Source organism: Battus philenor, unplaced genomic scaffold, assembly GCF_028537555.1.
Source record: "Battus philenor isolate CCGP_79_NKW_IND1 unplaced genomic scaffold, ilBatPhil1.0.hap1 SCAF_18, whole genome shotgun sequence".
Taxonomy (NCBI): domain Eukaryota; kingdom Metazoa; phylum Arthropoda; class Insecta; order Lepidoptera; family Papilionidae; genus Battus; species Battus philenor.
In genome coordinates this window covers 10,693,646-10,715,784 of record NW_027181680.1, presented here as the reverse complement: position 1 = coordinate 10,715,784, position 22,139 = coordinate 10,693,646, and the positions used below count along the sequence as shown (strand labels likewise).

Genomic DNA, 22,139 nt, shown 5'->3' with positions numbered 1-22,139 from the left:
GTCATAGGATATTATAATTAACATCGATTCTAAAATTGTTTAGCTATTTTAACTCTAATGACCCACAATGTTGTCTGAACAAAGCAACATTCTCTTTTTTTTCCTCGTTTCATCAAATATTTGTGCCGCAAAGCCATTGCTAGCCCCTAAGCGACGTGACAAAAACACCCCGTGGACTGTAAATTTCTTTAAATACTTCTCATTATACGCAATAGCCGCATAACAGTTTAACCCTTCAGTGCAGATGGGGAAAAATTTGGCCCCATTTTAACATAGCAGGATACTTGTAGCGATGAAGCTAGCACTTTTAAAAAAATAAGAACGTATTTAAATTCTCAGCATTTCAAATTTACGTTATTATTATAGGAATTTATTATTTTCTCGCAAATGAATATACCCAAAGAATTGGCAACTAAGCTAAACAAACTTTACGATTTATTTAATGAAATAACTAAGAATAAATTAAAAGGGAAATTATTACAAGTGTAAATAGGAGGGAGAGGTATAACAGCAAATTTTCTTTATACCCTGCTGAAGCATTTAGGTCTCTACAGAGTTCAAGAGTCAAGAGTCTCAAGACATCAGCTTATTTCAAGAAAGGGCATCTAAAGCAACTTTAGTAGAATCACTAAAGATTTGGTTAAAGAGAGTGAAAAGATCTGGTCGATGAAGGTAAAAGCCAATGCATTGTAAAGATACTTTCTTAAAACTACTACATGGGTCCTCAGCCCCGGACACCACGCACAGTTACTCTCCCTACATCGCGATTGACACGCTACCATAGAATTTTTTTATATAGGCTCTATGGTAGTGTGGATACTTAATAGAATCCACGATCTATATCTTAACCATAAACAAATATAGATACATTTACAAAGAAGACATTTAGACAAGATCCTGTGAAATTCATCCATCCTCTCATCTCTTATTCTGTTTACCTCTAAAAAGGATTAAAATATTTATATATTACTTAAAGAGGTATATATATAAGTTTAAACTAACACCAAACACAGTGCTTAGCTATACTTGGTAAGATATAAACATAACTTATAGTGTAAACAACCTTACCATTACACAAACCTCGTAATGCACGCATCCTACATTTCGTCCTATTAAGGTTTGACAGATATTGCTATCCGTCATATAAACATAAAGTACCTAGCTGACATTAAACGGATGTGCTTTATTATCAAGATTAAACTTTATAAATATAAATTATAAAATCACGCATTACCAATTTATAGGTCTTTCTCACTTACTCTACTACTGTTATATGTCCAGATAAAAAAGTGTTACGGTACAAAGGCAACAATAATATATCAAAAAAAAAAATAAAGATATTTCTTTTTTAGTACTTTTACTAAAATAATATGTTACATGAGAAACAGATGTTCTGATCTCGATCAACTCCGTATAAAAACTAGACTATCCACCATCAACTACAAGCGTATTCTAGGCTACTTCTGCCATATAGCTTGGAGGCAACCAGTGAGCGATAAGCTGGTTGTTGTGGGAAAAATAGAGGGAATAAGACCTAGAATGTGATAAAAAAAACCCAACGAGGGCTTTATGCTGATGGTGATTGGCCTTATAATAAAGAAAGTACTCTAAAAAACAGATTATAAAGACCTGTGGACAATATAGATTAACAAGAAGCATATGTATAAGTAAGTAATGAATTTATACTTTATGACGATATATTACTTTTATGTAAATAATGTTAAAGAGCGTATTACCGTCGTATTATGAAGTCTGTATCAATTACCGATGTATTGGACAATATCAAGTACTCTAATTCTCTTTTGGAAATTATGATCACTTGCATTCGTTGGTTCGGTCAAACAGTTTAACTAATTCGATGCATCGGGAATTAATGCGGGTAAATAGAGTGACGGTAAGGTAAAGAAATGCAGCAAATTAAAAGGTGATAAACCAAAAAGACTATATCTAATGGATTCAGGCATTACTTTGCGGAATTCCATCCAGAAAAGGACCAATATACAGCCACTTTCGCTATGTAGCAGTAGTCGTGCATTAAAGTGCACTGCCTGTCAGCCCGCTGATAAATGAGCATGCGGCAAACAATGCGAATTACACAACTACCACTGTTAAATCACTCAACATGTTTTACCCCTCCACGGGGCATCCTCAGGAGTATTGTTACGCCGATTTGTACCAAACACCGAGTGTATTAAAACTATAATAACTAACGAATTTGTCCATGGCTTAAATATATAGTAGCTTTGGCCCCGGCACATATCACGTTATGAAGACAATCTGTGGACAATACAGGCAACAATTTAAAGGGGATCAATCCTCTACCACTGGGATACCACGGTTCATTTAACATAATTTAATTATGTTAATATTGTATCTATAAGTGAGAGTAAATTCGTTAATATTTTTACAAGGAAAACCAAAAAAATATAAGCTTATTTTAATAGTAGTAAGACAAGCGACGGGGTAATTTCTTTGAAGCACGCTCCCATTTCAATGGACCTATTGTGTTGAGTAGCAAAAACTGCGGGCGGTCAACTAATTCGATTGCGAACTCTGGATAATCCGGACGTTTTTACCGTACATCCCTTTATTGGAAAGTGAACCACAACAGTATCATATTAAGATTGAATTTCGTATGTCTCTATGGATAGTACCGCGCATGCAGTGGATAAAAAACTTCAGCGTCATAATGGACTTTCAAGAGATAAAGTTAAGATCAAAATCCAATGTAGGAATTCTTTAAGCGAATATTAAAAACGATTCATGGAACCAATCAAACCGACACGTGACTCCACCCGCCGGGGATTATGGTCACGCTTCCCATTATTTATCATTCTTCATTTATTGCATTCTATTATGTTTCTAAATAGATGTTTATACACATTCTTAAATATATGTACAATTCATTTTATCATACACTAGCTGTCCTTGTAAACTTTGTGCAGCTAAAAGTTACAAATAACAAGAAAAAAAATAAAACGTTTTCACATATAAATTTATTTTGTACTCGATAAATACTGGCCGACGTATCTTTTAAACAACAATAATAATTTGTAGCGCAAAGTTCAAAAATAACTGTCAAATGCTCAATTCAATGGTCCTTAATGTTTTGTGAAGTTTCTTCGCAATTTTATTATCTAGAAGGACTTTCTTCTGTCTCTTATTACTTTTATTTTATTTATATTTATCTTTTTACTTTTATTTATACATAAAAGGTTATTAATGAACTCAGTAAAGTCGTTCTCAAGTTTGAGATACCAATTAAAGCAGTGTTTCGTTTCTATGTTAATACATTGAGTGATATGATTGTTATTCCAATAATTAGTATTGTTTTTTAAGGGCAGCTGTAATTGCCTAGAAGCATTGCTACAGATCATAGATGCCCACTGCAAGGCATATGGGAGGACCCAAAGATATCTGGGTGGGGGGAATATATTATAATCCCTACACTTAGAAGGCGGGTGAGCGTTCGCAGTTCGGTATTACCTTAAACAAAAGTCGCTGCTGCCCATCCTCTGGTAGCTTTTTTATGAGCAGTAGCAATCCTCTGTAATTAATGCATGTGTGAATTACATAAGATTATCTCCTAGGAATCGAAACCGGGACCTACGATCACAAGTCTCAATTCTCTACCACTGGGGTACTACTGCTTAAACACCTACAAAGCCTCTTATAGAGTACTATACCTCCTGGATTTTAAATTTTTGGATCAAACACATGCTTGTTTACTAACAATGTTTTGCTTTAATGTAATCAGTGACGACATCATACAATTTAAATTAAAGCCTTGACAAATGAAGAAAAGTAAATCGATTATTAAATTATCGGTACATTCAACCAATAAACATATATGTCCCTGGAAAATGACTCGTGTAATAATACTTGACGATATCAAAGGCCGCGCTTCAGTCGATCACGAGTGTTTCAAACATAAATATAATATTACGCTGAGTCAACAATGCCGACCCCTCTCGTACTAAATTGCGATTCATTTCCGTAAAATAAACATGTATGCCCGCACACACGGAATTGCAAATCGACCTGTTAATCTAATAAGAGGAGACCAGGCTCCGACACGGTTCATTTGTGAAAAAAAATGTCGCCAAATTTCGTATTTCCTTTTTATTTTTCGTCCGTTACATTTCGCCGTGTCGAACATTGGGGAAGTGACGTTGACAAATCCAGAGGCATTTCCCGTTACTGCGTGTATATTTCTTTTGTATTTGAACAGATAATGCAGATTGGACGTTTTAAAAAATTCAAAATACGAACGCGGTTAATACCCGCGATATTTCACCGGCCAAGTGACTTTTTATTTTTTCTCCTCGTTCTTAATTTAATTATAATTCTTACTATACGAACAGATTTAAGACGCAAATGTATTTACTAATATTTTTAATAGCTAATTCTATTCCTGAATTTCCATGGTATTTACAAAAGACGAAACGATTTATCATCACCATCATTTCAGCCGTAAAACACGGGATATAACCTCAACAACAGATTTTCCATGTTTGGTTCGAATCGGTCTGTATCTAGATACACGTCTTTTGAGGACCCTAACAAAGTCGTTTGTCCACTGATCACAGTTGGACCACATACTGCGCTTGGCGGTCTAAATAATTGGACTTGAAATTTATATATTCATTATTATAGAAATTGTGCAATGTCATGAAACTAATTTAAATATCATCTAAGTAATTTTAGTAGCGTAAGTTTTCAAGTACCACTTTATCTAGAACCATGTCGTGATTGATGGTCTACGCGATAAATAAGATATTTAAGTAAGTGATGCTCCATGTCTACAGGGTGATTGGCTATAGGTGTAAAAGCTTTAATTAGGTGAATGTGTAGGTCATTTGTCAGCAAAAATTAGAAATTGGAAATCTATGGCAATTCTTATGTCCAGTAATGGTCATCCTGTGGTTGAAATGATGTTGATAAAGTATATCCTTAATACAGTAATTAAAGCAATTCATTTCTAAATCATTCCAAGAATTTTAATCGATGTCTCTTCTATGTCAGAGTGAATAGGTAAGGACCTAACCAGTAAGAACAGAATTTTCGCGCTTTTTGACCACAACCTTTTTATTAGACGAAGTAAGAAAAGGACTAATATATAGCTGCTTCCGCTATGTAGCAGTAGTCGTACATGTGTTTCTCCCCTTCACGGAGCATCCTCAGACGACATCCTAACACACGTGTTAAGTGATTTAACGGTGTTAGTTATGTAATTCGCATTGTTTGCCGCATGCGCATTGATCAGCGGGCTGGCAGGCGGTGCACTTTATTGCACGAACACTGCTACATAGCGGAAGTAGCTATATATTAGTCATTTTCTTACTTAGGATGGACTTTTGCAAAGTAACGCCTGAATCTATTAGATATTATCAGAGGAATTGGTGGTTGAACATCGACACGTAAGAGTAAAACATACAAAACATAATTATATTATCACTTAGAAATCTTTCACACTGTTCTTAGCATGTTTATATTTGACAAATTTTCAAATTTATTGCGTTATTATGCGATGGCGTTATAGGATAAGTTTATTGTAAAAGAGTATGAAATTGTCTGAACGTCAGATATAACATTACATGGTATACATTATTAAAGTCTTACTAAAAGAAAACTATAATTTGGCAGTAGATTTGACAGATGATGCGATTTATTATTTACATTTTATCAAAAAGGACGATCAAGAGACAAAGTTATAAATAAAATTCATTGTTTCGTTTTTCTATTCTAATGAAAATCTTACAAAGAAAGTGAAAGTCTGAAGATCTTAAAAATTTATCTCACTACAGATAAATATCTCAAGTGACAATACAATGTTATATAAATCAAATTGTTCATAATCCAACAGACAGTAAAGGGTTAAATGACATGCCAGTCAAATAATTTCCACTACAATTACTTTTTAATCATATTACTCACAACGGTTACATCGTTACGAACATAGAAGCATTGTTTAAACCTTTCTTGCCGGCAGAACCCTCGCTCTGTAATAATTAAATTTAGGTCTCATTGTCATTTAATTATTTGGGAATATACCTTTATTTGTACATTGTATTGTCGCTAATGTAATTTTTTAATGCCTAATTTGTTTAAATCACGGTTTTTTAACATGATGTTTACGGTGATTAAATTTGAAAAAAAAATAACTGTCGACCGGTTTAGAATATTTTTATTTATTGTATAAGTAAAACTAATCTAGTTTATTAATTTTTACTGTAGCCAATGTGTTCCTAAATCGCAAAAGTTCGCGATAACTGTGACTACAAAACCAAAATCATATCTGTGGATCATACCAACAACTGTAGTAATTTGGACTTTGGCCGTCCAAATTACATCAAGATGCCAAACAATTAAATGGTACGTATATCTGAAACTCCACAATCTTTAACGTTGGAGGCTGTGATGACAAGATTCGAAAACATTACGCAATGACTAGATCCTCATTTAAAAAGCTCATAAAGATCTGGAAAGACTGCAGTATAATAAGATACACGAAGAACCTGGTTTTTTTCAATTTTTTATATGGAACAGAGATCTATAAATGTTGTCAATAACCTTTACAAACGACTAAAAAGATACTAAAAACATGCCTATATCTCAACATTGTGAACGAGGAGTGTGAAACATATTAAATTTATTAGTAAAGTAGTAATTTAATATTTATTGAGAATTCGATTAATATTTAACTGGGTCATGATGAAATGCCTTATTACTCAAAATTCATTGAAATTTGTTAACATTTTAATACACTTTTAAATTTTAGATTTAAAACTAATAAACGGAAGGTTTGAGTTTGAATCCTGTGGAATTTATTATATATAAAGGGTTTCTTAATTTTTTGAAGATGAAATTTAAGCGTTATCTATTTATTTTTTATTGACCAAGTGTCTATCTATATTTATAAAAAAAGTTATTGCAGAGCACCCGTAAGAATACTATTTTCTTTAAAAACATCTCTCAGAGATTCTCTAGCTTTTAAATTTTAAATAACTCGTACAGTCTTTTCAGAAAACGACAACTTACTAAAAGTTAAAATGCATCCCTAAGTATAGACAATAATAATGGCAAAAATTGCCATTATCAGCTGAAAGGATCATTAGGTAATTCAAAAACAAATATGTAACGTTATGGACTGTTCAAGATAAAGTTCGTATTTGCTCAGTAGCGGCTTCGTCTAATCTCACCACACGTTAACACACCGTCTGGCGACGACAGCTCAATACCGCTCCGGTCGCAACGTCCGTGCGAAATCACTTACAGTTCCCGTTCAAACAGACGATTTTATTGCAATTTCTTCTGTGAACGTTGGAACTGCATAAAAGGAAGTAACGAACGCTGTCTGTTCGGACGAAAATTTATTTACCCACATACCTAGGCAAATAAAGAGTCAAAAGCATGCAATTCTTCTGTGTTTACTGTAAAAATAAAATATTATCTTATTGTTGATGATATGAAAAATTGATGTGTTTCATACATTTCAAACTGAAGTTTATTCGCCGAATAGAGTTAATAAAGCGTTCTTTCCACAGTACTTTTGTAAGTACGTAACTTCTATAATATTTTTTCCTTTTCAATTGAAAGTAACAAATGATTATAAACGCATTAATGATTGCAAGGTGTTAATCCACCTACACCGATCCTTTTACATACTGCTACTTTAAAAGTTATGATTCAAATGGTATTTAGCACTCGGTGTTTAGCACTAATCTGTGTAACAACTCCTGAAGATGCCCCGTGGAGGGGTGAAACACGTGTCGAGTGAATTTACGGTGGCGGTTGTGTAGTTGGCATTGTCTGTCGCATGCGCATTTACGAGCGGGCTGGCGGGCGGTGCACTTTCATGCACGACAACCACTGCATGTGCGGAGGTGGCTAGATATTGGTCCTTTCTTCTTTAGGATGGACTTCCGCAATGTAACGCCTGAATCCATTAAATATTCAAATGGTATTATTATCTTTTAATTACGTATTACCGTCATTTCGTATACAGAAAACAGTCCAAAAACAAGATAAAAAGAATCGAAATAATGTGAACACGTCCGCACTGAACAAATTAGAGACGTGAAATAACATTTTTCACCCGTGTAAATGCATCCTTAGATTAATATTATTAACTTACGGTATGTTTTACATTTTCTATTTTTAAGTTTATCGGGGTAATTCAACAGCTTCACGTAATAATGTTGTAAAGTCGCTAGTGTAGATGTGAACTTATTCTACCAAGTTGCGTCTAAGACGCGTTTCTTGTTTCAACTTAATATTAAATTAAACTAAAACCCAAAGTCATTAAGACCCGTCGAATGCATTGCATAGTTAACAATGGCAATTTTCAATGTGTTCAAAATGTTAACGGGTGCCTTTATTGCAACGTGTACAAAATAATATTGTAGATTATTTGCAAATCACTCGTATGCTAGTATTTATCAGTACATCTGTTGCTTGACAAAGACTTCTCCTATTGATCTTCGATAAGACCGGTTGTTACCAGCTCGCATCCACCATCTTCACGGGAACTTAGTAAGGTCATCTTTATATACTTATATATATACACTTACTTATATATATGCATCTTTATATACTTGGTTAAACTCGTCGTACCACAACCATTGTGGTACATTTAGGTAAATTTAACAGTGCTTCTTTTCAATAATTTCTTCTTTACAGAAATACATATTCATTTCGAAACACCTGGATGTAATTGATGACGTGCTGTTTCCATGCCATCCTACATTCTGCTTACATCAGGACAGTAACAATAACATAAGTGATCTAAGAACATGGAAGACTAATCCGGTGATATTGTAGTACGCAGGAGCTCGAGCCAAGGATCTCCAAAAAAGCTTTGAGCTTTGCTATCTTAAAAGGGATATTAGACTAAACGCCCTCTTAGCTCTGTCCTATCATAAAACCGGAATCAGAAAATGTCAGTTACTTCTCATTCATTGATTATCTTTAATTTGATTTAAATACCATTATAATTAGACGTGAAGTTAAATATAGAACAACAAATAAAGTCAGAAGTAATAAATATGTGTACAATAATAAAGTTACAATAAATTTAAAAATCGAATAACAAGTCAGTCAGAAAGGCGTTTCATTAATTTCGAATTTCCCGTCTAATACGATATTGATTGGTAGTTCGTTGCATCTGCTCCGGTTTCCAGCCAGGGTTGTAATTTACCGACATTAGCGACGTCGATAGTTAAAACGAAAAAGTGACATCTTCATTCACGCCCATAAAACGCATGCGTGTAATTTATCACTACGCATTCGCGCGATCGCCGGTGACAAATAACACAGGTCTTCTGTTTAATCTATGCAAAGACAATTTACAACCCATTTTGTTATTACTACAACAATAATATAGATTTAAATAAACAATAAAACTAAGAGAAAAATAACACGTCCTCACTGTGCAAACTATCAACGTAGACTAAGACATTATACCGTCGTGTAAACGCATATTTAGCTCATTATTGTTAATAATCAAAATATTGCCCATAACAGACACACCAAAAAACAACTGTACTTATAATAAATTTACACACACATAAATATTTCGCAGTTGTTCCGAACGGAAAGGTATCTGTGTACATGTGTGCGTTTTTGACATTAAGTCTGTATATCGTGTATTAACAAAGATATAGTCTAGTTTTAAGAAGACCGGTAAGAAGAGGTTTGCTTTCAGGACATCTTTTAACTTGTACTGAGCTTGCCGTTCCGTAGTCTCCACTATAGAACCATAAGGTCCCAACGGCCACCTGTTCTACACCTGACCTGCCCATAGCTATTTCGCTGGGCCAAGTCAATACTTTCGTTCATCTACGGATCTACTAATTCTTCATTCGATCTATATTCGAGATAGAAATCCCGAGCATGGCTTTCTCTTCATTGTTCCGATAACAATTAATATATCAAAAAAAAAGAATTTATCATGAATGAACTTTACCATTATAAGCTATGTATTGTATAGAAGGCGTACTTGCCATATCATGGTATTTATGTGATTACCTTAGTATAAAAATACCAGAAATCCGAAAAATTGCAAAAGAGGCAGTTAATAATTCATAAACAAATGCTATTTTTGTCAGTTTCAATGATCCATGCGTAGTAAATTATTTTCTTATATATTAACGATTATTTTAATATAGATTATATATTTACTCTCGGCTTATGATATTATTTATAAATTCACTTTATTATTAAATCTTACAAAGTTAGATGCACTTTATTGATGCTTATTTTAAAAATAATAAAAAGGTATATATTTATAATCTGTATTGTGTTTTTTACTTAACAAATAACTCCAAAAGAACAATTTCACTGGAAACCGGTTTTTTCACCATAATTAAAAAAGTAAAACATATCAGACCTTGGTGCCCATATTAAAAATAATTGTATAGACTAACTTTATACACCAGCAGAATTTTTACACTTTTCTACGTAACATCCTGTATATATATTCTGTACTGTCAAAGATATTATGATTTTCAGTCGTCGAAAATTTTGAATATTTCATTCGGAATTCAGATATGCTATCGTTCTAAGCAAATCTCAAGCAATTTTAGCCTCCAGCGTTACGGTCCCGTAAAACATTTATTATTTATAGCAGTTTTACTATTCTCAAACCATTCGCGGAACATAGCAATGCACTTTTCAAATAAACCCTTTGGAACAGAATGGATAATAAAACTTGCCGATGCAATTGATCTCGCAATATGACGGCCATTAGAACTGTTCGTACAAGCTTACGACTTTATTTCGAAGCCATTACTGGTAATCGTTATGAAAGTTTATACTTTTAAAAATCAAAGTTTTGTCGAATGATTGACAATGTTCAATTTGCTAAACTGACTTACATGTACATACCATGTACAGAATATTATAGTTTTTTTTTTTTATTTCTGTAGACATTATTGTTATTAATGTATATATTTTTGTAATGTTTTATATTATTCGTAATAATTAATAAAGAGACGAGCCAAGGCACTGATTGGTCATGGTACTTTGGAGAGCACTAAACTAAAGCTTGGAGCATCGGCGAAAACTTGCCAGTGTAACTGTATTCTACAGATTCTGGAGTATGTGCGCCGAAATTACACCAGATAATTCCCACATCTCCTTTCTTCTATCGGACAACAAGACATACACATTCAAGACATCTGTACACAGTTGAAATTCCTTCCACCCGCACTAAGCGTTTTGCTAATACTTTTATAAGGCACGCAACCAAGAAATGCAACAACAACAACTTACAGGAGTCATTGTTGGCATACAAATTTTACTAAGGAGTCTTCAAGACGAATGAATAGGTTTTTTTTAGGAAAGCGTGTCATCGTACGCCATAATTGCTTAGCATCAGGCGAGACATAGGTCGATTGCTTCGTCTATAAAGGATAAATAAAATATAAACATTGGATGAACATCATCATTTTAACCGAAGTATTTCCACAGCTGGACATACGCTTCCTAGTAGTGACTGATTGAAAACAGTCTGTATCCACTATCTCCCGACGTCTTTAGCAAGTTCGTCATGCCGCCGTAAGTGAACGCCCTTGCTGTTTTTATTCGCCAAGTCTCCACTTCAAAACTAACGGCCTTCACATCCACCACTTTTGCGCGCCTATCCGTTGGACTATGTCCATTACTTTTATTCTTTTACGAATCTCCTCGCTCCTGATTCAATTTTGTAGACAAATACCACGCCAATACCAAGTGTTGAATGTCTATTCACAGTGTTAGAATTTCCCGGAATACTATATCCTGAACAATCAAAGAAAATTGCTTCGATGAAAGTTTTCATTTGACTCCACAGTTGCCAATCTAAAATTTCATTACTTCCACAATGTTTAAAGTAATACGGATTTTTCTTTCACAATCCTCTCCTCATTTCCCTAATTTGCCCAGCTGCATGCGGATTGCATTAAACCAGGTGTTCGGAATTATTAGCATTTCGAGAACCTTCCACGTTGCACCTGCGAATATCATGTTCTATGATAGTATTTTTATGGTTAACATAAAGTTTATGTTATATCGACTACGTAAATATTTTCTTTTATATTTCCATGCGCTTAGTTTTTGTTATGTATTATAGTTATTATTGCTATCTTAGATCGACGCTAAAAGCCTTAGTTCAGCAGTGGACATCCGCCATATGCTGTCCACTTTGTTCTTCATCCATTTGCTTTCGGCTGCTCTAAAGTCGTTGATCTATAATGGAGGAGGTCGTTCCATACTCAGCTTCTCAGAGACCCTCCATCCTTTAGCGTTCAGAGTGAAATAAAATGTTATGAAAGTGAGAGAAAAAGGGAAGGATGTAAGATTATGAGAGATGACCCATTTCATTCGTCAAGCAACAACTGAGATTGGAGTCGCTCGACAAATGGAACAGGAGGTATATGAAAGGAACGACGGCTTCAGTAACGAGGACATTTTTCCCGGACGCCATTTCAGCCTACCGCGTGCTCCGCAGTATCGAGGTGGACGCGGACTTGGCCCAGCTTTTCACGGGGCACGGGGGGTTCTCTGAGTACCTCCACAGGTTCAAACTCAAGGAGGACCCCTCGTGCTTCTGTGAACCGGGCATGGACCAGACCGTGATCCACCTTGTGGCCCAGTGTCCCGCATTCGGGGGACTCCGGCTCGAATTCGAATGCCGGTCTGGCGTTAAAATCAGGGAGGAGACAATAGCCTCCCTGATAGGCGGAAAGGAAACTAGGGAAGAATTCCTCTCATGCTGCAAGAAAATAATTAAAAAAGTTATACAAAAAAATAAAAATTTAAATAGACAATAAGAAAAAAGGTGATATGTTGTAACTCAAATGTGATATAAAGTGTGATAAAAATGTAAATGAAAGAAAAAAGATAAAATGTAACAAGTAATGAGGGAGGAATGAAAGGACACAGAGCAAAAGTGAAAGAAAGCAGAATTGTGGCATAAAAGAATAGAATAAAAAATTATGTGAAGAATGAAAGTAGAGAATGAAAATAAAAAATTATGTGAAAAAAATTAAATTGCCAATAAAGACCCTGTCCCACCTAAGATAGGGGTACGAGAGGGGAAAAAAATACTCAGCTTCTTCTTTTAACACCCTTTCTTCATCTGTCTATCTTTACCGACACTACTATTGTAATTATTTCCACTTACGAGTATGTATATTTTCTTGTATTCTCTGGTGATGGTAAAGTGAATAAAAATTACTGTAATTAAAATTCTCGAAGAATAACTAACAATTTATTCATGTATTTAAGAAAGTTGTTTCATTTAAAGATATCAGAATGCTAATGGATAAGCCGTTGTGATGTTAATTAATGATGCGATAGATTAATAAAGCGCCCGAGTCAAAAGTCGGGCTGCGAGTAAATCTAGAAGAAGGGCGGGGAGGCAAAATGAGAATGTCACGCCGTAATCTGATGGTCGGAAACCCGAGACAAGACGTTGATAAATAGACGTCAATGTTGCGATAACAGTGTGTGGTTCAAGTCATTAGCTAGATACGTTCGAGTTTTGTACCATATATAATATTTTTAGTAGCCTGACAAGACATCGTCTTGTAAAAATAATTCATTTAATTTATTACCAAAAAATACTGAAAAACTGTCATGAATCTTCGAATACTTAACGTATACAATGTAATGAAATAATTCACTTTACGAGAAGATAATTGCAAATTTTATTTTTCTTTTATTTAAATTTTGTTTCAACCTATTTTTTACGCGGAACAAAGAAAATAAATCGAAATATTTTTAATTTATTATTTTTGACAACTATAATACAAAAATAGAAGAAGGAATAATAGCAAGCAGTCGACGTGGACATACAAACGAACATATATTTATTATATTATTTTTCATACTTATATACAAACGAAAATTTAACTTATTTTCGTACACTTATAATAAATACATTAAATATACTACTATAAATAAAAACATTAAATTTATTTGTCAAACTTTGTACTTGCCCGGGAGAGAAAAAAAAAACTTTTTTTGTCAAAAAAAAATACTCCCTACCTTTTTAAAAAAAAATTGTCTCGATTTCGTTGGCCTTATATGAAGAAAGCTCCTTCTGTGCATTCATTAACTGGATTACAAACCTTCACTTGTCCAAAGCACCACCTGTTTTAATTATATTACATATACCGAAACCCATAAACCGAAACACAATTAAAAACGAAGACTATTTTATTATCTAAAAGTCTTGAAATAAATGTCACAAACCATTTCTTTAACCGTAAATATTCCACAGTATTCTTTATCAGGGTTATATACAATATATTTTAAAAATCCTATCCATTATGCACGATTTTAAAAATATATTACTTTTCCCAATATGTGAAAGAAAATTATAAATTTATTTCCATAATTCAAAAAAGTTTAGTTAATGCAGACACAGTGTGAAAAGATAAAAAATTCAAATAAACATATTAAATAAACTTGAAATAAAGTTTAAAATAAGCTATGAATAATTTTATTCTTAATTAAAAATCGCTAACGTTTGTAACTTAAATCACACTCCTCCGAAACGTTGTCTGGATTACTAATAGGCTTAACAATGATTTTACTGCTTCCACTCCGATTAATTGATTGTGATATAACCTTCCTCGTGCTAAGGAACTTAATTTGTACTTTAATGTATCTGTTCTATTTTTTTTTTTGACGTCACATAAAGCTAATAATGTAAATGTAGTATACATATATGTTCTAATCAAGGCAAGTGAATATCTGAACCCTTTATTACAACTGCTCTGAGAAATGTAGATGATAAGGTGGAAAGAAGTCATTGATTCAGTCAAGGTTTTTTAAGAAAGACTTGAGAAAAGATTTTTACATGTAAATGTAAATAGACATGAAAATACATACATTAAATGTATGTAAAATATATATAATTATATATTATTTTGCATGTAATTATAAACGTTTAATTATTTATATATATACATACGTATATATATTATATATATATATAATATATATGTAAATATATACATGTGTGTGTATTTATATATGATTTAAGCTTCCACATCCCTACATATACGCTATGAAATCTACGTAATAATTTTTTTGTAAGTGACACATAATTTATCCTTTATGATGTAATATAATGATTAGTTATACATAAAAATAAACGTCATCTTTCAGCCATGCGAATGTCCACTGTTGGATATAGGCCTCCCCGGATTTGTAGTTGGAATGGCTTAATTCCTGCACCCAGGGTTCTCCAATATTGTAAGTTTAAGAGTTGTAAAATGCAAATTCTTTTTCATTTTCTTTTCAGCCGATAGACGCCCAATACAAGGCATATTCCTTCTCCAAAGTTTAAATTTCAATAATTCAATACTTTTTAAATTGCCTAAACGAATAAGACAATGGTAGAAAATATAGACTATATATGTAGGTATAAGTATCCATTTAACATCTAAACAGATATTATCTTGATACAGCTATATAACAGTTTCGTTATCAAAATAATAGAATGCTATGAATTTATTACCAAAATAGCTATAAAAACTCACGTATGAAAATACCTAACTATTTAAAAGAACAATTGGCTAATAGCACAGCTAAATACGTTCGCACTTCTTAATTTTTTTATTATTTGTACTTTTACATATTACAAAATTTTCTTTTTGCTTAACGTTTTCATAACCAAGAAACTACAGGTTTCTTTAAATTACGGAGGTAGGTTTGAATATCTATTATATAATATATACTTTTTGTTATATTGTTTTACATTGTTCGTTGGAAAACGCACATCAGGCCACTTTCAGCCAGTCTCATTAGAAATCTTCGTGGGATGTTTATGCCCAGCTATGGACATCTACATGAAATTATGATGTATTGTAATGTGAAAACTATACCAAAACTAAGGTATTATATTTTTGTGAAATAATTTTAAATTGACCATGACATGAAATATTACGTCCAAAATATTTTTAATTATAAAAACAAAAGCGATAAAGATTCCGCTAAATACAACATTATTTACAACCGCCTTAATGGATTTTAATACACGTTTAACCGTTTAGAAAAACTCATTTATGCAAATTTGTGTTTTTGCAAAGTAAATTTGCATTCATTTGAGGCCACGTTTTGTATGTTCAATGGCACATGAGGGATATAAATATTGTCTCTTTCTTCTTTTTTTTTACTCAATTTGCATAATACCCCGGGGATACTTGATTATGCGTCGCTTAAAATAATGAAATGTTTTTAATTTTAATTCGTTTATCTATTTAAGTACTCTTTATTTTCACATCGAATGGAGATCTGCAGACGGCAAGTTGAACTGACAGTAAATGGACTATATAAGACTTAAAACGAACCGGTACTGGATATTGCGTTATACACAACAGAACACACAGAACACATACAGCACCCGTTTTTAAGGGGCAGCCCGCTCCCTAACCGCGAACATCGTGAGCGAACTAAGGTTGGATCCGTATCCCTCCTTGGCTCACCTATAGTCCACGCTACTATTCCAAGCCGCATACACAACATCAATACTACACATCTCTACTCGGTAAGAGCGCTTTATTACATGTGAACGATTTCATGCAGCTAGAACGCGCCTGTCCAGTTTTTTTATTATTAACCTTTTAAGTTCACGGACCCTTCCGCTCCGTGAACTCAGCTCCGATGAAGCTGTGAAAGCCCCCAGGCTGAAAGCAACAACTTCAACCGAGAATAAGTATCTACTAGAAGGGGCCTTACCCCTTCTAGTAGTGGACGCTGCGCGGCTGAAACTATCGTCATGATATAGTTAATATAATATACATTGTATTGCCAACCACTTTGTCATGACGACCCACTCTATTTTTTCTTCTATTAATTTTGTTCGTCTTCTTATCTCTTTATTCACGATTCAATCTCGTAAATCAATTCCGAGTTTAGCCGTCTTCGTGGCTTATTGGAGACTTAGATACGAAGTAAGAAAAGGACCAATATTTAGCCACTTCCGCACATGCAGTGGTAGTCGTGCAATGAAATGCACCGCCCGCCAGCCCGCTGATAAATGCGTATGCGGCAAACATTGCGAATCACACAAACGCCACCACCAAATTACTCAACACGTGTTTCACCCCTCCACGGGGCAAACATTTATTACGTATTTGGAGTTGGGTGCGAGGATCTATCTATTAACATAACTGACGCTTCTGCATCGAAGTCTTTGTTATAAATGAGTTTTTATAGAAATGCATGTAGAAATATATGTGGTAGCACCACACTTACGCTACTTGAGCGACTTCCTGAAAAACAAAATTACTACCACCCTAATGAGGAAATTAAAATACCAATTTAACTAACGCTACATTTTTTTACAGAAGCGAATTAAAAAAATCAAATCACTCAAAGCGTACATACTTTATGTAAATACCGGAAAAAAAAACTGTATAAATTTTTCCTTGATTTTTTTTTGCTATGGAAGGGTAGGTTAGTCTTTTGCAATTTAATTAAAAGTTTTACCGCGCACCAGCTTTGCGCCGGCTTATTGAAGTACGTAGACAAATAAGGTACAGCGGCGATACAAAAGTGCCCACATCAACTACCTAGGTGTTACATCTTTAACGCCCTAGCCCTCTCGGAGCCCTCCGTAAAACCCTACATGACGCTACTGACCTATATGAAGGCACAGCCACCCTCTGCTCCGGGGTTCTTTCAATTATTCAAAGCACTCTCGACGCAGGTACTGATGGGGTTGGCAAAAGAACGTTGCACTATAAAATTCCCGTGAGGGTTGCGAGCGTGTATGTTTCTTGGTATGTTTTCTACCTTCTTTTTACAAGTCGCACTATGGAAATTTTGAGTAAAGTTATTTCCTTGATCTTACTTGCTTAATATTTGATTATTAAGACTCATTAACGACATTAAAACAAACACACAAAAATAATGACATACAACCGTACAATGTGCACATTTTCATTTAAATTCATCATCTTCATTAATTCAGTCATAGATCGTCCACAGCTGGGAATAGGTTTAATATAAACATAGTTTCATAATACGGAAAAAAGTACAATTGGCGGTCTTAACACACGAGACAATTTTTTCTAAACAACCATAGTATGGCAACAATATATATCCAAAAAGAAACACAAAGATAATAAAACAAACTACTTTGTATCACAAAGATTTTTATTGTAGATCACGTGGTCTGGACTCAATTAATAATCAGATAAACCATATTCCTTGGCTTGGTTTGTATTTATTTCGACTTTCAATTGTCATACTAACAATTATAAGCGTCGCTTTAGGACAATTACGTTCGCCATTAGTGCAATAGTTAAGTTTATGTTATTTACTAATGTATTATGACTATAAAGGTTTTTAATTTTCACAAATATATCGTGATTTTAGTATTTAGGTGCCCGTGTAAGGCATATACCTCCTCCCAAAGATATCTATGGGAGAGTAAACCAAAATCGCCGCGCTTGGTGGGCGTGTTGGCAATCGCTGTGTGGTATTATGGTACAAAGAATACGCTGCTACCCAAACTCTGAAATCTTGTTTGTGAGCAGAGGCAATCCTATATAATTAATACACAAATTATGAATTATATAATGTCCCGGGAATCGAACACACGACCTATAATCGCAAATCTCAGTCCTCTATCGCTGGGCTACTTAAATATATATATTTTTGTACTTTTATTTGCATTCGTTAAATAATTCTGTTTACAAGTATTTTTTGCAAAGGAGGGTATTTTAATTACAAAAGGAAAATTCTCATTAATATAAATGTGTAGGTAAAGTAGCTAATGGTTTGGCAAGTTGAAATGACAGTGGGCCGAACATATAGCACTCAGAACGAAGAGTCCCAGAGGTCTTAAGATTTTGGAGTTGAGATCACGGAACCGCAGGTGCATCCTAGGGCGTCCACTCATTTGATGGACAAAGGACTTTGTGGAGGCCGCTTCCTACTGGTCTTATTGGAAATAAATTAGCCAATAACGAGCAATAGACAATCTACTACCGAAATAATGATGATGACGGGCAAGGCTTTTTCTATGTACTACTTTTAAATCATTTGATTGTTTTTGTTTCATCTTAACACGCCTTTCATTTCGTTTTACGACAAATGATTGACAGCATGGGACAGGAGTTTAATTTTATTGTGGTTTGGATTAAAAAAAATTGTAAGTGTTTTCTCAAAAAAAAAATACATTGTCTTTCTATAATAATATCCATCGATTATTTACGAGTACTTAAATATTTTATTACCTAGAGATAGTAAAATCACAACTATGCTCGTCGATAGAGATATGTTTTTACTATCGATAAAATAACAATAAATAATGAATAATTACAGACATTATTTTAAATTACTGAAATTGTTCATATTGATATGGTATTCATAATATTTTTTTCTATCACTGATGTAATGCGCCAGAAATCCTATAAATCAAAACTTTAATATTTCATGATTTTTTTTCGATAAAATTAAATAAATAACTGAAATAATAATAAGTTTTATAAATGGCGTACAGCAAGCTAAATTCACACTCATCATAAGTTTGGCTAAAGATCACTAACAAGATGATGTTCCTACTTATGTCTCTTGTAACCGCGACTTTGGCATTTGACCATGAAATTCATTTGAAATACCAGACAATGCCTCGTGAGGATTTCGTGGAATATTTCAACAGCCTGAATGTACCCTACAAGGTAGGAGTCGAAGGGCTCGTCGATCATAAACACTGCAGCTTTATCAATCATAACACCTCATATCCGAAAATATATCACGACGTCAAAGCAATCAATGCCCCCGCTTCGTTCGACGCGAGACAAAAATGGCCCCATTGTACTTCCATCAGCAAGATATACAATCAGCAAACTTGCGGATCTTGCTGGATGTTTGGTGCAGCGACCACGGCAAGCGACCGGACCTGTATACACACGAACATCAATATCGACCTCTCCGAGCAAGACCTTAGCTGCTGTACCAAGTGCTCTAGAAGAATCTGCAGCGGCGGCTACCCACAACTAGCATTCGAATTCTGGATCGATAACGGTCTTGTTAGCTACGAATGCCTACCCTACGATAGCAACGCTCTTTTAAGGAATCAGTACTGCCCCAAACAATGCGTAAACGGTAAGGACTACAATCAAGACAAGAACTACGGCGGCAGGATATATACAGTGCCAGCTGATGAGGAACAAATAAAAGCAGAACTACACAAACGGACCTCTAGAAGCAACTTTAACCGTGTACAGCGACATCGAGGACTACACCAGCGGCGTCTACGTACACACGTACGGATATCGCAAAGGTCTGCACAGCGTTCGCGTCATCGGATACGGGGAGGAAGCGGGTGTAAAGTATTGGCTCATAGCGAACAGTTGGGGCATGGAGAAAGGCGAAAATGGATTATACAAAATCAAGCGCTTCCAAAGTGAACTAAATATGGAAAACCAGTTAGTATCAGCTATGCCCAGAGGTGGCTGAAGTTACTTTATTGATCCTGAAATTTTACCTTGAACAACATCTATTGAGTAAATATGTGAATACATATATACACACAAATAGAAATTTTGCTCACCATGTGCAATAAAAAATATGTAGAATTTTGTTATTTCTATTCTAAATATGTTTTGTCAACATTGCCCTCATTTCATCAAGCCGTAAGACGTTCACTACTAGACAAAAGCCTTGTTTACAGATTTACAATAACTCCATTTAGAAGCTTCCCGCATCGAGCGTCTTGTGACCATCTTATAAAGGTTATATTTTCTTCTAGTGGGTCAACGTCCAACGTAGTAAAACCTTAAGAACCAAGCGATCTGCTCTCTATACTCTGTGACCTAGTTATTGCCACTTCAACTTAAGAAACCGCTAAGCTATATTAGTAATATTGTTTCATCGTTTACGTATTCTTGATACTATTTCGTAGAGATATGCTGTGCACATCCATGGCTTGATAGGCGATTGTGAGCTTGCCAGTGGCCCTAAGTGAAAAACCAGTTTTTGATACTCGCAAATTATCATTGGTAAAGACCAATGTTTGTACACCTTCGTTAATATGTACTGAAAAATGTTGGACAAGAAGATGTTTTGTAGTTTCTTAAACGCTTCCTTGTCTAATAACCATTAACCGAAAGTTGGACATACCTACCCAGTTTAATTTCTACCTCCTACCTACTATTTGATCAAAAATATAATTCAATTTATCAAGTGCATCATCATCTTCCAATTCTTCTTAGACGTATTCTTTTGGAAGAGTTTTAAGTATGAAGTTCATTACACGAACATTTTCACAATCGTCCACTATTTATTCCTCATCAAGTCACACCGCCGGCTCAGATTTATCAGCGATTTTATGAAAGCTTTCTTTTGATCCATCGATTGAAGCAACCTCTGAATTTTATGTCATTCACTTAACCCTAGACAATAAATTTCCATAGCGTCGTCTTTATTTTAAATAACGTACGATTCTTCCAAATCACGAAACTTCTCCATTGTCCAGAAATTCAACACCTCATAACTCTTTTTCACTCTTAAATATCATAATACTGTGGTCGCTTTATGCAAAAATTTGATTTACTGGTATTGGGGCTACCATACATGCTCTACTAATATCAAAGTCAATACTAAGAATATTCAAGATCACAGATCCTTGGTTTGATTGCCAGGATAGGTTTATGTGAACACCGCCTCAGATCCTAAGCGATAAAAAATCGTATAAATACATCTAGACTAAAAATTCGAAAGACAAGTTTCATACGTCAGTCCACTATGCGCCTTTGTGTTGGATTAAGACCTGTTCGGTCATGAAGATACCAAACATCATGTCTACTTATAATTAAAGCTTACATTCCAACAGTACCAATTACTTTCCTTGTAGAGGTTAAGTTACTTTCAAATTTCTACAAGATCCCCTAATCCATCTGTTTATAATATACAAAAGAAAAATAAAACCTAAACCCATCCCACAAATTAAATGACTGTTTAACATTATCTCGTATTCTCAGAAAGTCAAGGCTACAACTGTCACTTATATTAGAAACTATAACAAAGGATAAGGGTACAGAGTTAATTTTCAATGTTTATTTACAAGAGGAATAAAAGTTTCCGCTCCAGAAAATTCTCCCTTGTTCGTAGTTCTGAACACATTAAATTAAAAT

General features: G+C 34.3%; 1 pseudogene; it reads left to right on the top strand.

The window, feature by feature from the left end:
- Nucleotides 1–19,553: 19,553 nt before the first annotated feature.
- Nucleotides 19,554–20,463, top strand: LOC137920476 (cathepsin B pseudogene; annotated as a pseudogene).
- Nucleotides 20,464–22,139: the final 1,676 nt, after the last annotated feature.